This window comes from Bacillus rossius, chromosome 1, assembly GCF_032445375.1.
Source record: "Bacillus rossius redtenbacheri isolate Brsri chromosome 1, Brsri_v3, whole genome shotgun sequence".
In the NCBI taxonomy this organism is placed as follows: domain Eukaryota; kingdom Metazoa; phylum Arthropoda; class Insecta; order Phasmatodea; family Bacillidae; genus Bacillus; species Bacillus rossius.
In genome coordinates, this window is record NC_086330.1 from 218,583,500 (window position 1) to 218,597,742 (window position 14,243).

At 34.3% G+C, this 14,243-nt stretch overlaps 1 protein-coding gene across 2 annotated transcripts in view; it reads left to right on the top strand.

The window, feature by feature from the left end:
- The window catches only part of LOC134527289 (uncharacterized), a 488,639-nt gene that overhangs the window by 374,802 nt on the left and 99,594 nt on the right, over positions 1 to 14,243 (top strand). The window lies entirely within an intron of this gene.

The window sequence follows — 14,243 nt, forward strand, 5'->3', positions numbered from 1 at the left end:
TATTATGCCTTTTCAACGGGTTTGAACACACACATTCACGTAATTTTACGTAATACAAGGGCGTGAATTGTTCTGCGTTTTCAATCCATTCCTTTACATTCCAGTCCATTTAATAATCACATGACTTGCGCAGTCTTTTAATGGAATTGAAATAAGAAACGGAACAGCGAAGCAGACTCGGTCTGGCAGCATGACCACCATTCCCTTTTGTTCGTTAAAAAGTAAATTTTGTATTTTTCCGTAATATTCAACATTTCAGTATGCTATTAAACATTACCGAATAAAATATTATGACTAAATTAAAGGTAATGCTTTTAATAACTTTACCGTAATAATGTGTTTGTAAACAAAACCAATTTTGTAGGATAGGTTCGAACGTATTTTATTATGTATTACGCTTACGTAATTAAAAATTAAATACGGCAGTTTTTCTTTCAGGATAAATTGGAATTTCATAAGACAGTGTTTATTCACAGTTTCGGTTATTGATAAAGGTTTTGGATTGTTGACTATCGGCTAGTCTAATATCTCTTAATGATTGCATCATGTTTGCTTTGTGTTCCGCCAAATCATTTTTCGTCCAAACAGGCAGACGCGTTTGGTATTTTTAAAACATTTAAACTAAAATAATGGCAGTGTGTGTGTAATGTTCAACATATAAAAATGCAACTATCAATATCAAATTTAGTTTCCATACCAAATTGAGTTGTTACCGGTACCAAAAAAAAATTTCTCGTTTTTTTTTTTTTTTTTTTCGAGAATTCTCGTTTTTTTTTTTTTTTTTCGAGAATTTTTTTTTCTCGCTCGCTGTTCGAGAATGCAATATTTCTTGAAATTTTTCTCGAGGTTCGAGATCTCGCACAACACTAATAATTTTCCCTTGGTCCCTTGAAATATGTAGAAACAAGGTTCTACTGTACAGCAGTAGAACCTTATTTTTACGTATGAATTCCCGTGATTAACATATATTTTTTTTATTTGACCATTCATTTTCCCTATAGCATTAACGCGTTACTTTTCCACTTTATGCGAAAGCATTTCCCGCAATTTACGTTGCAACAGTGCTGCATTTAATAGCAAACCATCAGAAAAGTTTAGACGGAACAATAAAAATAGAAAGTTAATAGCGTGAAGTTTTAGTTATTATACTTTTCTGCATGTGGTCACTACAGCTTCGTTTGCCGTTGTAAACAACCTACTCTTTACTGTGCCACGTGCCACAGTAAACTGTAAGGTCATGAACCAAAACTGCGGTGACGTGAAAGTGAAAATTATGTTCAGTTTTAGATCTCTCCCCTTTGAACTTTTATGTATTGTGCATAAAATGAGTTGTAAAGTGATTTTCACAAGAATAAACTGTAGATTACTATGTAAGTTTTAAAGCATCATAACTATAATCCTGTAAATATGACATTGTCTAGCATTATCTGCGGTGCTCGTTTTACCACAGAAATATTTTGGAAAAGCAGTTAGCAGCACTGGATTTTCAAACATTGCAACGGAAACGTTTGTAACTATTTCTATTCCTAAATATAAACAGCCATTTTGAAAGTAATAGTTTTCGTTCAATAGAATTGTTACCTATAAAAATCTGAAGTTAATTAAAAGTTAACACTTGATTATACGCAAAGTCCAAAAATAATTGTGTAAGAAAATCTCACCATAAAAAGTGAACATTTTAAGATTCTTCAACATGCACATCTGTTACTCAATAACCAAAAATTTAATGTTCAACTTTTTACAGTTGTGAAGAACTGCAGAATGGGTGGATTTATTTTTTTCTACAAGTGAGATGATGAAGTTCTAGTTAATATATAAAAATGTAAGCACATCATTTTCCACTACATTTTTTTCATCAGTTGTTGGCTCGGGGTCACTGCCGTAGAGTAGGAAAGATGGTTAGAGGGTAGTTGGATAAACAAACAAGATTTATTTTAGAACAAAAGATTTTTAGATACTTATAATGAAAAACGTTTCTTAACTACTTTTTATTATGAAGTGGTGTGCATTTAGAATTATTTTTCAATATTTTTTTTTATATAGAGAGTGCAAATTTATGGGACAAGTCGGGTCGAGCCGAGTTCAACAATAATGCATAATGGATAATTTTATAGTAGAATTGAGTCGTTGAAAATTTAGCCATGCTCGTGTAATTCCAGTAATTTTAGAGAATAATTTTATTTCCCTGGTGTTTATTGTAATTTACAATTAGTATTGTAGATCATACGTACTATGTTTTATCGCATAATTGTTGCACATTTTATACTAAAATCTAATTTGAAAAGTAGAGGTGCAATATTTATGTGAAAAAAGAATTTTTGTTAGGTGAATTTATTCATAAAAACATTTATTCATGGGAACTATGTTTATTTAAAAAAATTAACAAAAGCACGCCAAGAAATTGAAATTAACGTCATGCAAAAAAACCTTTTGCTCAATTTTAATTAGAAAAACAAGAACCATGACCCAAATGTGAGCCGGAACTTAACACATAACGATCATCGTAGTACACACTTCCCACGAAAGAGTGCGGGCTAGCAAAGGTAGTTAACTAGGCACTTGACATAGTGCGTACGTAGTATGCAATCGGCGAGCTATTGATGTCAATATTCAAATATGTACGCCTGCTCTATATGAGAATCAACATAACCAAACATGATTGATGCCAACTAGCATTAGGCTGGCTACATTTTTATAAGCAGTACACAGCAGCGAAGAAAACAAACCTGATAAAGGTTATAACGTTTAAAGACTTCTTTAAAAGAAAATTTACACGTCACACAACTTCGTTTTTCTATTAATTAAATAAGTAAACACTCACATGTGCAGGTCTATGAAGTCAAGAAAAATTGTGTGATTTAGCGTAATGACTCTAATTTACAACATGTCTACATTTTGTTTGATAAATCTATCTGGTTATTAACAATGAAATTCGATTTGTGTATTTCAAACATAGTGTGTTTTCCTAATAAAATTATTTAATCTAGTTTCACAATTAGCTCTGAAGATAATTACACTAAGTTTTAATATACTCTGAATGGGCGCCTTATTTTAAAGAAATAGAAAAATCATCTCAAATAATTCAGATGCGACATAATAAATTACGTATTTTTAGTGTTATTTTGTGAACAATGTATATTCGATTCAATGGTTTACAAAGGGTTTTCAACAGAAAAATACACTGTATTAAGTTGTAAATAGCTTATGTCAGAAATACTAATGATTCCAAGCGTTGCATGATTCTGTCAGTACCAAAAATACGATCGCAAATACATAATGCTTCAATTGTTAATCTCAAAATGTGTTTACTTATTCTGAAACTTTTATTCAATAATAGATTTATTGCATGCCCTGATTTAAATCACTGCTTGAAGATCAGCACTTCTGAGTCTAAATTACTTAAATTTATGTGTACAATTAAAATAAACAGTGTGTGATTCAATATGTAAGAATAAACTAATCTCATCAGGTTAAGTAGTTATTTGAATCATTTGGCAACGATTTGTATCAAAATGATTTGATTCAAACAAGAAGTTAACAAATTACAAATTCATTAGAGTTAAAAGACATATATTTATTTTAGCTTGGACATCAGGACAGTGATGCAATATTTATTACCTTCAAGAAACTGACAGTACCTTTAGCGTTGTAATATTGAACAGAACTATTCAACACTCCTGAAGAATAATCAGTGTATCGTAAAGCTTCTATTTGCAGAATTTTTTAGGCAATTTCCCACACATTTCAGCTTTTCTCCTTCATTTAGCCCAAATACTTGGCAATAATTCTCGAATTTTTGTAAGAACTGATTCAGAGTTTCATTATTTTTTCCCATGTATGTTTTAATCTCATCTAATCACCTTTAAGCTGGGTGGTGCATCGCAATAAGTCAGTCAGTTACCATCTGTGTTACATTTCTAATAGGGATGGGCCGGTCGAATCCTCGAATCCCACTGAATCTCTGGTATTCGAAAGATTCGAAATTCGAGGGAAAAGATTTGGGATTCGAGGTAAAATATTGATGTAAATGTAGTACTTTAAAAACTTTAATGCTTACAATTTACTTGGCCTGTTAACGGTTTCCTTGGAACCAATCCTATTGAGGTACAGTAGAACCTCATTAATACGTGATGGTCAGGACCGAGATAATCAAGGATTACCGAATTTCACGGACTAGCGATTAAAAGCCCGGAAGGTCTTGTCAAGCTTCTCAGACACCGGCGTGCAGCTGGGTTAAGGCCAATGTCATGTGACGTAACATCTCCCGAGGCTTAGTGCGCCTTGGCAGCAGATGGATAAAAAAATTGTAAACTCCCCATGTTAATTGGGACCTGCCGATGCCCGGATAATTGAAATCCTGTAAAAAATAAAAATAAACCTGGATAATCCATTCACGGTAAGGGCCGGCCGTCTTCGAATTAGTGTCTCGACTTAAAAAAATACAGCACTGCCTAGCCATTAGTTCACAGTCATTTACAACATCATTTACAACAGCCGAAGAGAGAAAGATAAGATCGTGCTGACCTTGCACACATAAATTTTGGGTAGGGCCCCTCCCCCCTCCCCCTTTTGCACAGCCGAATGCCAGCCAGACACGTCACTCCCGTGGCGGGTAGAAACAAACAAAGGGAGACGGGAAGCAGAAGTCAGGACATCCCCCTCAAGTTTAAAGAGTGACAAATGTGACAACTGAAAGGGGGGCGACACAAATGGCTTGCAGTGTTAGCCCACCACCGGCCCAGCGTGACGTTAATTTTAAGCGCTGACAATTTTTACTTCTCTTTTTTTTCTTCTCTTTTAAATCGTCCCGGATTACCCGATTCCCGAATTAGCACATCACGGATTAACGAGGTTCTACTGTATTGTACTTTTAATTCATTATTATATAAAAAAATTATGAAGCATGTAACTTACGTACTGATTTGGGAAACTTACTTTATATTCATGAACATGGCTGCATTGTCGCTACATTGGCATTAAATAAGGCATAAATCACATATGTATTCTCAGAATATGCTAAAAAATAAAATAAAGCACATTTAGGATCTAGACTAGTAATATGAATCTTGTTTTTTTTTTAAAAAATAACTTTACCGAGAAATCTGTTACTTAGTAATACAACAATAATGCCGATTTTCATCTTAAGTTATGGTCACACATGTAGTAATAACAATGAAATAATGACTGACAAAAATTATTGCATTATACAATTATTATTTTAATCGCAATTCAATTTTAAATATTCTGATACACATTCTATTTATGAATTTTTTTAGGACCAAGTTTGGTTTGTGTAGACTGCCAACTTTAAAATATGTATTATCTGAGAATTCCATGATGGACAGCCAATGAATTTGTTAGCCTATCATTTTGAGCAACATAAAAAAATAACAAATATTAATATAAAGAATTTTAATGGGTAAACTAGAGAAAACACCCCGTCACTTTTAACTTTGGGCATATTAATCACTATGCTTTAGTGAGGCTTAATTTTAAAAGACGCACGACAATATTTCTTATGGCCTAAAACCATTGAAGCCAAGATGGCGCCTTTCAGTTTCCATTAAATATTTCAGGAAAGCGTTTACCTTCATTTGGGACTTTAAACATATGTCAAGTTGTTAACTACAAAATATTGTTCCGTCAGATGTTGAATTTCGTTTTCCGATTTCCGTGGATACATGAATCACTGTACTCACAGATAATGCCTGAATGCCTTAAATCCACCAAGTCGGATTCTACAGCAATTGATGAAGTGACCAGATTCTTACATGATCCTACAGTTAACCCAGAAATAAACCAGGGTTGGGAAAAAAAACAGTTTTTTTTAAAAAAAATCAAAAAACATTTTTTTTATTGTTTTAAACTTTTTTTTTGTTGTTTTAAACAGTTTGTCGTGTTTTAAAGAGTTGTTTTAAGTTTAAACTTTTTTTTTGTTTTTAATATTAATTTTAATCAAAACCACCACAATATGTTTTGCACATATGGTTTCAGCAGAAGTCCCATCAGGTGTAAGGTATATTGCTACACATTTTTGAATATGGAATTCCCTGGCATTTCCCGGTTTTCCCTGACTGTAGCCATTCCGGATATTATTAAGTACAAGGCAAAAAGTTCATCTTTCAAGGAGTACTTATTCAGTCCTTACTTTATGTAAGCTTTTGGACATACGCCATTGCTAAGCACAAGTATGTCTGTAGAAGAAAACTACAAAAAACACAAAATGACAAAAAAACAAATGAAGCATAAAATTGCTGTTGTCAGGATATAAACACCACACAATACTCCACAACAGGAATATGGTCAGCGAAACAAAGAAAAATGGACTAACAGAACGAAAAAAAACCCACAAATGATGACAGCACAAAAATACTGAAATCAAAACATTCAGCACAACAGTTGAAACGAGACAAAAACACAGCAAAACGAAAGACGAAACAAATACAATAGTTTTTCAAAAAAGAACAGGAAAAAAACCACAAATGATGACAGCACAAAAATATTGAACCCAAATAATTCAGCACAACAGTCAAAATGAGACAAAAACACGACAAAACTAAAAGACAAAACAAACATGACAGTTTTCTATAACAGAAACAAGCAACGTTTTGGGAACTGAAATCTGCTCCCGTCCTCAGGCAGAGACGCACATGGTACGAAAACACAGGTGTGACCAAATTCCTGTTGTGGAGAATTGTGTGGTGTTTATATCCTGACAACAGCAATTTTTTGCTTTATTTGTGTTTTTGTCATTTGTGTTTTTTGTAGTTTTCTTCTACAGACATACTTGTGCTTAGCAATGGCGTATGTCCAAAAGCTTACATCAAGTCATGCACTCCCATTGCACAAAACTTTCAAAGATAATACTTATTCAGTCCTGTAACACTAAAAGAGATTAAACCTCTAGTATGGTGGATGGCTTTGGAGAAAAGTACTCATCATGCAACTCTGCACCTGGCACATCAATTACACAGAGCAGTAGCTTCGTCAGCTGGTATTGAACGTCTTTTCTCCACATTCGGGTTTGTGCATAGTACTGTAAGGAACCGGCTAGGAACAGAGAAGGCTGCCAAACTTGTAACTGTTTTCCGTGCACTTAACTAACAAAAACAAATTTTAATTAGGTTAGATGAACATAGTGGAACTGGCACCCTAAAAGGTATGACTGGTTTGACCCCAAGCAGTGCTGGTATTTTATGTTTACGTGAGGAATGTGTTTCACTTCAAAACTTCTAATCCTAGTCTGGATATTTATCACAATTGGTGACTTACAATGAGACAGTGATGCTTGCGATGAAAATGTCAATAAGCAGTTTTCGTTTTCGTAAGAAATAAAACTTTTTTTTAAAATACATATAAAAAAACATGTTTAGAACAAAATGTTTTAAACATTGTGTTTTAAACTTGTTTTATTCAGAGTGTATTGTTTTAAACAATTTTGAACATATTGTTTTATACATTTTGTTTTAAACGTGCTAACCCTGAAATAAACATCCTCGAAAACTGGAAAACTCATTCTGCGTGTTCACCCAGGCTACATAAACTGTCCAAAAAATATTTGTTTTCACCACCTGCGACAGTGTTCTCTGAACGTTTGTTCAGCACTGCAGGTAACATATGTGACCAAAAACGGAATCGTCTTGATCCAGACCATGTCAAAATCCTCGTTTTTTTAAATAAAAATTTAAAGGGTTAAATAATTCTGCATAATGTTTAATTTTTTCTCTTAACTTATAAATTATTTTATAATTAACCCTTGAGAACTGGATTCGGATTCGAGGGGTGGATTCAAGGTACTGTTTGGGATTCGGATTCGAGATTCGGATTCGAGAAAAATGGGATTCGAACCATCACTAATTTCTAATGTTTCTAATTTTATCTGGATTTTATTTCTGTTGTCCTATCTACACTCACATTTTCCTGGTCGATAGTCCTTTGTTCTGGTATGTCCATACTCCTTGAATTACATATAACTATGTGTTGTCTAATTTCTTTATACAAATCTTTGATCCTATTACCCATTTGGTACCTCTTGAATTTTATGGAATCTACCTTCAGTGTGTCTAGAATATTGGTGCAATACTTTTTTTTAAATTTTTTTCACTTTCTTGTTCTCTCCTGATTTCTTTTTCCTCTTTCTCCTGTTCTTCCTTATTTGTTTTTCCTCCTATTCTCTCCTGATTCATTCCTGTTCTCTCGTGATTCTTTCCTTTTGATCCTCATAATGATCTGAACATTTGCTCTAAATTTAGTGTTGAGCTCATGCCTCCCTGGGTATTTTCCTCAACTTCTCTTCATGCTATCTCAGTGTTCCGATGTATTTCTATTTTTTTTTCCTCGAGTCTCTCTTCCCTATTTTCTGTTGGGTCTCTTTTCGATGTTGATCTAGAACTTTCCATACTTCCCCTTAATAATGGATAAAAAATGGTGGCCTGGGTCAATGCCCAATTTAACTACAATGCCCACCATGATGTCAAATGGCAGTTGTCATTGACCCCACCACACGTCTTCCCAGTCCCAGGAAATACTTTGCTATACTACTTTTGTTCTTTAACTATATAACATTCTTTTTTTCTTGAGATTTTTGATATATTATAGTTTTCTACCTTTTGATAGTAGTGAAGGTGATTGAAGTAAAGGTGTCCTTTTAAAAACTCATATTTTGCTTGCACAAGTGGGTACATAACCATGTAAACTTACCGCAAGAAAAAGTAAATAATAATAATAATAATTACAACTATCTAGTTACATAGTAGTTTTTTTTTTCTTCTGCAATTTTCCATTTAGAAATGAATGTCCCAAATTCATAAACTGCAATACTAAGATAATTTCAAATGTCACGTCAAGATTTTCTTCTAAAATTGCATTAAATGCATTTGAAATACATAATAACATAAGTTGTTGATAAAAATAAATCAGTTTTTTTATTAAATAATCAAAGCAATGAATGGTTTAACACTTTTGTGTTTGTGTGGAGCATCCATACTATTAATTGCTGTTGTAGTAGAAAAAAAAACATGAAAGCGAAACATTAAAATATTTTCTTTTCGTAAATTGTCTTCTGTGTTACAATTCTATGACCAATGAGTAATGACATGCCATTCCAAAAGGGCATGATTTCCAGTGTTTTGAACCATAAATAGCATAAACTTTACATTTGTTGTAAAATTTATGTAGAATTGACCGTACTTTTAAGAGAAATACACAAAATGAAAATTGAGATTATGCTGTGAAGTTTTAGCAAAACAAAGGTAAATGATTTTATGCTCATTTTATGTCAAATATGTATCGCGTTATCAATTAAAAGATCATCAAGTCTCGTCCTGTCAAGTATAATGAACTCAACTTTCAAGTTTTTGAATCCTGGCCCATCCCTATTAATTTCACTTTTTGTGGATCTTTTCAAATGTTGCACTTAGCCTACTTTATTTGGTGCTAAGAAATTTGTTGGGGCATTTTATTGATACTTTTAAGAAATGGGTAGTAAAAATATCATATGTACGTGTTTTTCTCCCAATTTGTTCAGCTGAAAGTTTTATTTTCATCAAGATCATGAATTTTGTTGGTTAAGAAAGCCTAAAAAATGTTTTGTAGCATTTGTACATGAGTGTTAATTTCAGCAATGAAATGAGTTAGAATAAATGTGAAAAAAGAATTTAATGTTGCTGACACATCAAGTTACTGTTTTTGTATTATGCTAGTTATCTTTTATGCACCAAGTTTGAGTATTTTGTTAGTGCAAAATTTCTGACATTCATGCCAATATCGACAATGCTATTGAGTAAGAAAAATTTTTTTTTTTTAATGTTTAGAGATTCACATATGAATGAGTTTCCATCTTTCATGAAATCTCTCAAGAGTGCTAAATGTGCTTTTGCAATATATGTATGTGATTTTAATATGTTGTATGGTGGGAGATTTGATTTAAGCAACCATGTCAAATGCACCAAACACAACAGTAATCTGAAGTGTCGAGAACAAAACAAAACAAAAACAAACAGTTTACGGGGTCCAACATATATTGCCCTCATTTTTGTTAAAATAGTACAAACTATTTCAATTTGGTTTGAACTGGTGCAGAATTAAGACTAAATCAAACAAAAAAATACAGTGAAACCTCTTTAATACAAACCTGAAGGGACCTAAAATTTTGCAGTTTGTATTAACGAGGTTTGTATTAACAGGTGCATATGCTCACATTAATAATAATCGACAAAATCAAGTATTGATTTTTTACTCGAAAATTAGTTAAATAGAGAATTAAAGAGGCTTGAAAAATTCATTGATTTTTTTCTGCACTTTTTTAGTTGCATAAATGTCCTTTACTGCACTGCAAAGTTTGTCGAAGGAAGACAAGACATCAGTGTCTACATCACTAGCAGCCAGAACATTTTCCAAGACAATTAATGCTGAAGAAGCTTCATTTCTGCTCGGAAGTTCGTGAACGTCGTCATCCACATCATCACTCTCTTCTTCTTCTCTATCTTCACATACAACTGGAACAACTTTGTCCAGCTCACTTTCACATTCATTCAGTGGTGCAGCTTTTGTATACACATTATCATCAACATGAACATAATCTTTGAAGTTGCCAGAAGCACCATGTTGCTGAAGTTCTTCCCAGCCTTCCACTAGGTCTGAACTTTCATCTTCGGGACTTTCATCTGTTTTGCCAAACCCACTTTTGGCAAAACAGTTTTGGATTATTGCTGTTGATACACTGTCCCAAGCCATTGAAATGTTCCTCATTGCATCCAACACATTCCACCTTGGCTGAGAAGACTTCTGTAGCTCAAGCTGCCTAATGAGGTACTTCACTAGACGTGTCCTGTAGAACCTCTTGAGTGTGGCAATGATGCCCTGGTCCAGTGGTTGCATGAAGCTGGTTGTATTTGCTGGCAGGAACATCAGTGTGACATTATTCAGCTGTAGCCCATGAGCTGTATGTGCTGCACAACGATCTAACAATAGAAGAACATTTCTTTTCAGAGTTGCCATCTTCCTGTCAAACTGGATTAGCCACGACTGGAACAATTTACTCGTTACCCATGCATTTTCATTTGCTTCATAATCACAGGGCAGTCGAGCAGTATCAATACCCTTGAAACATCTAGGTTTCATTGACTTTGAAATTACAAAAGGTTTCAGCTTTGTGCTACCATCCTGGTTGCAGCACAACAAAACAGTGATTCGTGCCTTGCTATGTTTGCCACCATGACAAGATTCTCCTCTGAAGGCCCATGTCTTGTTTGGAAGCAAGTTATAAAAAATTCCGGTTTCGTCCATGTTAAATATGTCGCGTAGCGCATATTTATTCAAAACTGGCTGCACAGAACCTAGCCAATCAAGTGCAGCATCTTTGTCCACAGCTGCACTCTCTCCACAAACAGCTTTATAAACCAAATTATTTCGCTCCTTGAATCGCTGCAACCATCCATTACTGCACTTAAAGTCATCAATTTTCAGTGTCAGTGCAAAATAATCTGCCTTTTGTTGGATCATTGGCCCGGACATGGGTATGTTACCATCCCGCATCTGATGAAACCACTCCAGTAGCTTATCTTCCAGTTCCTTGTGTTGAGGACCACGCATACGTTTTTTTCCCTTTGTACAACTACCACTCGCGCACGCTGCTTCTAATTTTTCTCTCTTGCTCACTATCGTCGAGAGAGTCGACAACGGTATGTTGAAGGCTTTCGCGATTTCTGTTTTAGACTTACCGCTATTGTTGATGCTACTTAAAATTTCCATTTCTGCTGACAAAGATAACTCGTTCCGTTTACGCTTCGCCATTTTACAGCACCCTGGTTAGTTCAACAAAAGTAAACAGATAAAAAAAAGTGTCAGAGTGACCAACCAAACATCATGCACCATGAGTCCCGTATGACAGAATGTTCACTTCGGGGGACGCGGTATTCAGTTGGAACAGCAGCAGCTAACGCGAGCAGTTCATTGGTGTAAAGGGAGCCATGTTCTTGGAACAGCCCATGCGGCGTGTGGTTACGGTTTTGTATTGTAACTCTCAGGTTATTGTGGGCTTCTACTTGTTTGTATTCTGTTTTTAAAATGCGTAAAATTCTTTAAATGGGAAATTTATCTTTCAAATAAATATTTTTCTAATCAAGGTATTTATTTCAATAAAAGCAATTTCCTTTAAATAGCCGCGTTCATTCTAGTGCGTTTTCTACAGTTTGTAGCACTGCACTATTTTCCGTTGTCTATGAAAAATATGGTTGTTAACAAAACAAGACGTGGTCGTAAAATGTTTGCTGTTCGAAGTAGACCATTTACCGTACAAATTATTTGCCGTTAACAGAATTATAGTGAAGCTGCGTGCACGTGATTAAAGTGTGTGATTCTTGTTCTAAAATTTCATTCAGTTTATCCGATAATAAAACAATAGTACACTACGTGAGCGGACGTGAGGTTACTTCGTAATACATAATAACGAATATAGCGTATTAACCGTATTGATTGACATTAAATATGCTATCCCAGTCTGAAGGGGAATTAAAAGTTTTCGAATAAACGCGAACTTTGAAATAACCTGTATTTTATTAACAAGGTTTCACTGTATATATAATTTTTTTCAAACACACACATATAATTATATACACACACACACTTACTCTCCGACACTCACACTCTCTCTCTCTTTCTCTCTCTCTCTCTCTCTGTTTATATGAAGTGTGTATCAAGTAATTTTTCCACACAGTGGTCAACATTTTTATACCTTTATAGAAATACATTCATTAAAACATGCTGAGGTATGATCATCATAAAGTTTATTTTTATTAAAAAGTGTAAGTGTAATTTTTTGCATTTAAAATATATATTTATGAAAATACCTATAAATTTTTAAAGAGTGAATTGGTTGTGTATCACATTCAGTTTCAGTAAAAGTAAATAAGGCTATCTAAAAAAAATTGTTCTCTGTTCACCACACTGTCATTTCGCTTTATCTCATGGACAAGATATCACCCTGTGTTCAGCCTGAGCAACGCCGGGTACTGCAGCTATTTCATAATATAATTTAAAAGATTGAAATTTTCTTGTGAAGGTTATTATAGTAGTTTTCCCAGGGTTTAGATTTAATTTGCACCATTCAGCAATTGCACTTAAATCATTTGTTGTGAAACACAGTCCTGATAAGGTATATTCCTATATTTTTTAAGTAGTCGTAGGTTGAATCCCAATTTTCTCCATTCCGAATCTCAAAGAGTGTCTCAAAGCCACCTATCAAATCCAAATCTAGGTCTCAAGGGTCATAAATTAAATAATGTACAATAATTAAAATATGTTAATGACATCAAATGCTTCATCATAGCACTTTTTGGTGAGGTTAGTGAGGTTGTTTGCTACATTTTAAATTTGTAATTCCTAATGAATTTATAGTATAATAAATTTAGTTAACCTAGCTGAGGCTAAAAAAGAATATGCTCATACAAACTCCTCTTCCTCCATATCCTCTACCTCCAACTCCTCTCCCTCCATCCCCTTTCCCTCCATCTACATTTCCTCAATTTCATATTTCTTCATTTCCCATTCTTCCATCTCATTTTCCTCCGTTTCATGTACCTTCATTTCTCATTCTTCCATATCCTCCTCCTCCATATCCAGTTCATTTTAACTCCTGTTCTTCCATATACTTTTTCTCTAACTAATCTGCCTCCAACTCCCCTTCCTCCGACTCCTCTTCTTTCAACTCTTCTTCCTCTAACTCCTCTTCCTTCAACTCTTCTTCCTCTAACTCCTCTTCCTCCATATCCTGTTACATTTTTCTTTTTATTCTATCTCAACTTCCTCCACCTTATTTTCATCTCTTCCACCATCGCTTCTTCCATCTTTTACTCTATCTTCTATTCCTCCATCTCCTCTCCCTCCATATCCTCTTCCTCCATCTCCCCTTCCTCCATATCCTATTCCTCCATCTCCTGTTCTATCTCCTCTTGCTCTATCTCCTCTCTCCATCTCCTTTTCCTCCATTTCCTGTTCCATATTTTCTTTAATTCTGTGTTCATTTGTTCTCTATCTCCTGTATCTTCTTTTCTACCATCTTCTCTTCCTTATCCCATCTTCCCCCATCTCCTCTTCCTCCAACTCCTTTACCATCATCTCTTCTTTCTCCATCCCCTCTTCCTCCATCTCCTTGCTCCTTTCCTTCTTCTCTTTATTCTTCATTTAAAATTAAAAATTTTAGAGCTTTTAATTGAAACACTTGAAAATAGACTTCTCAGTGGGTC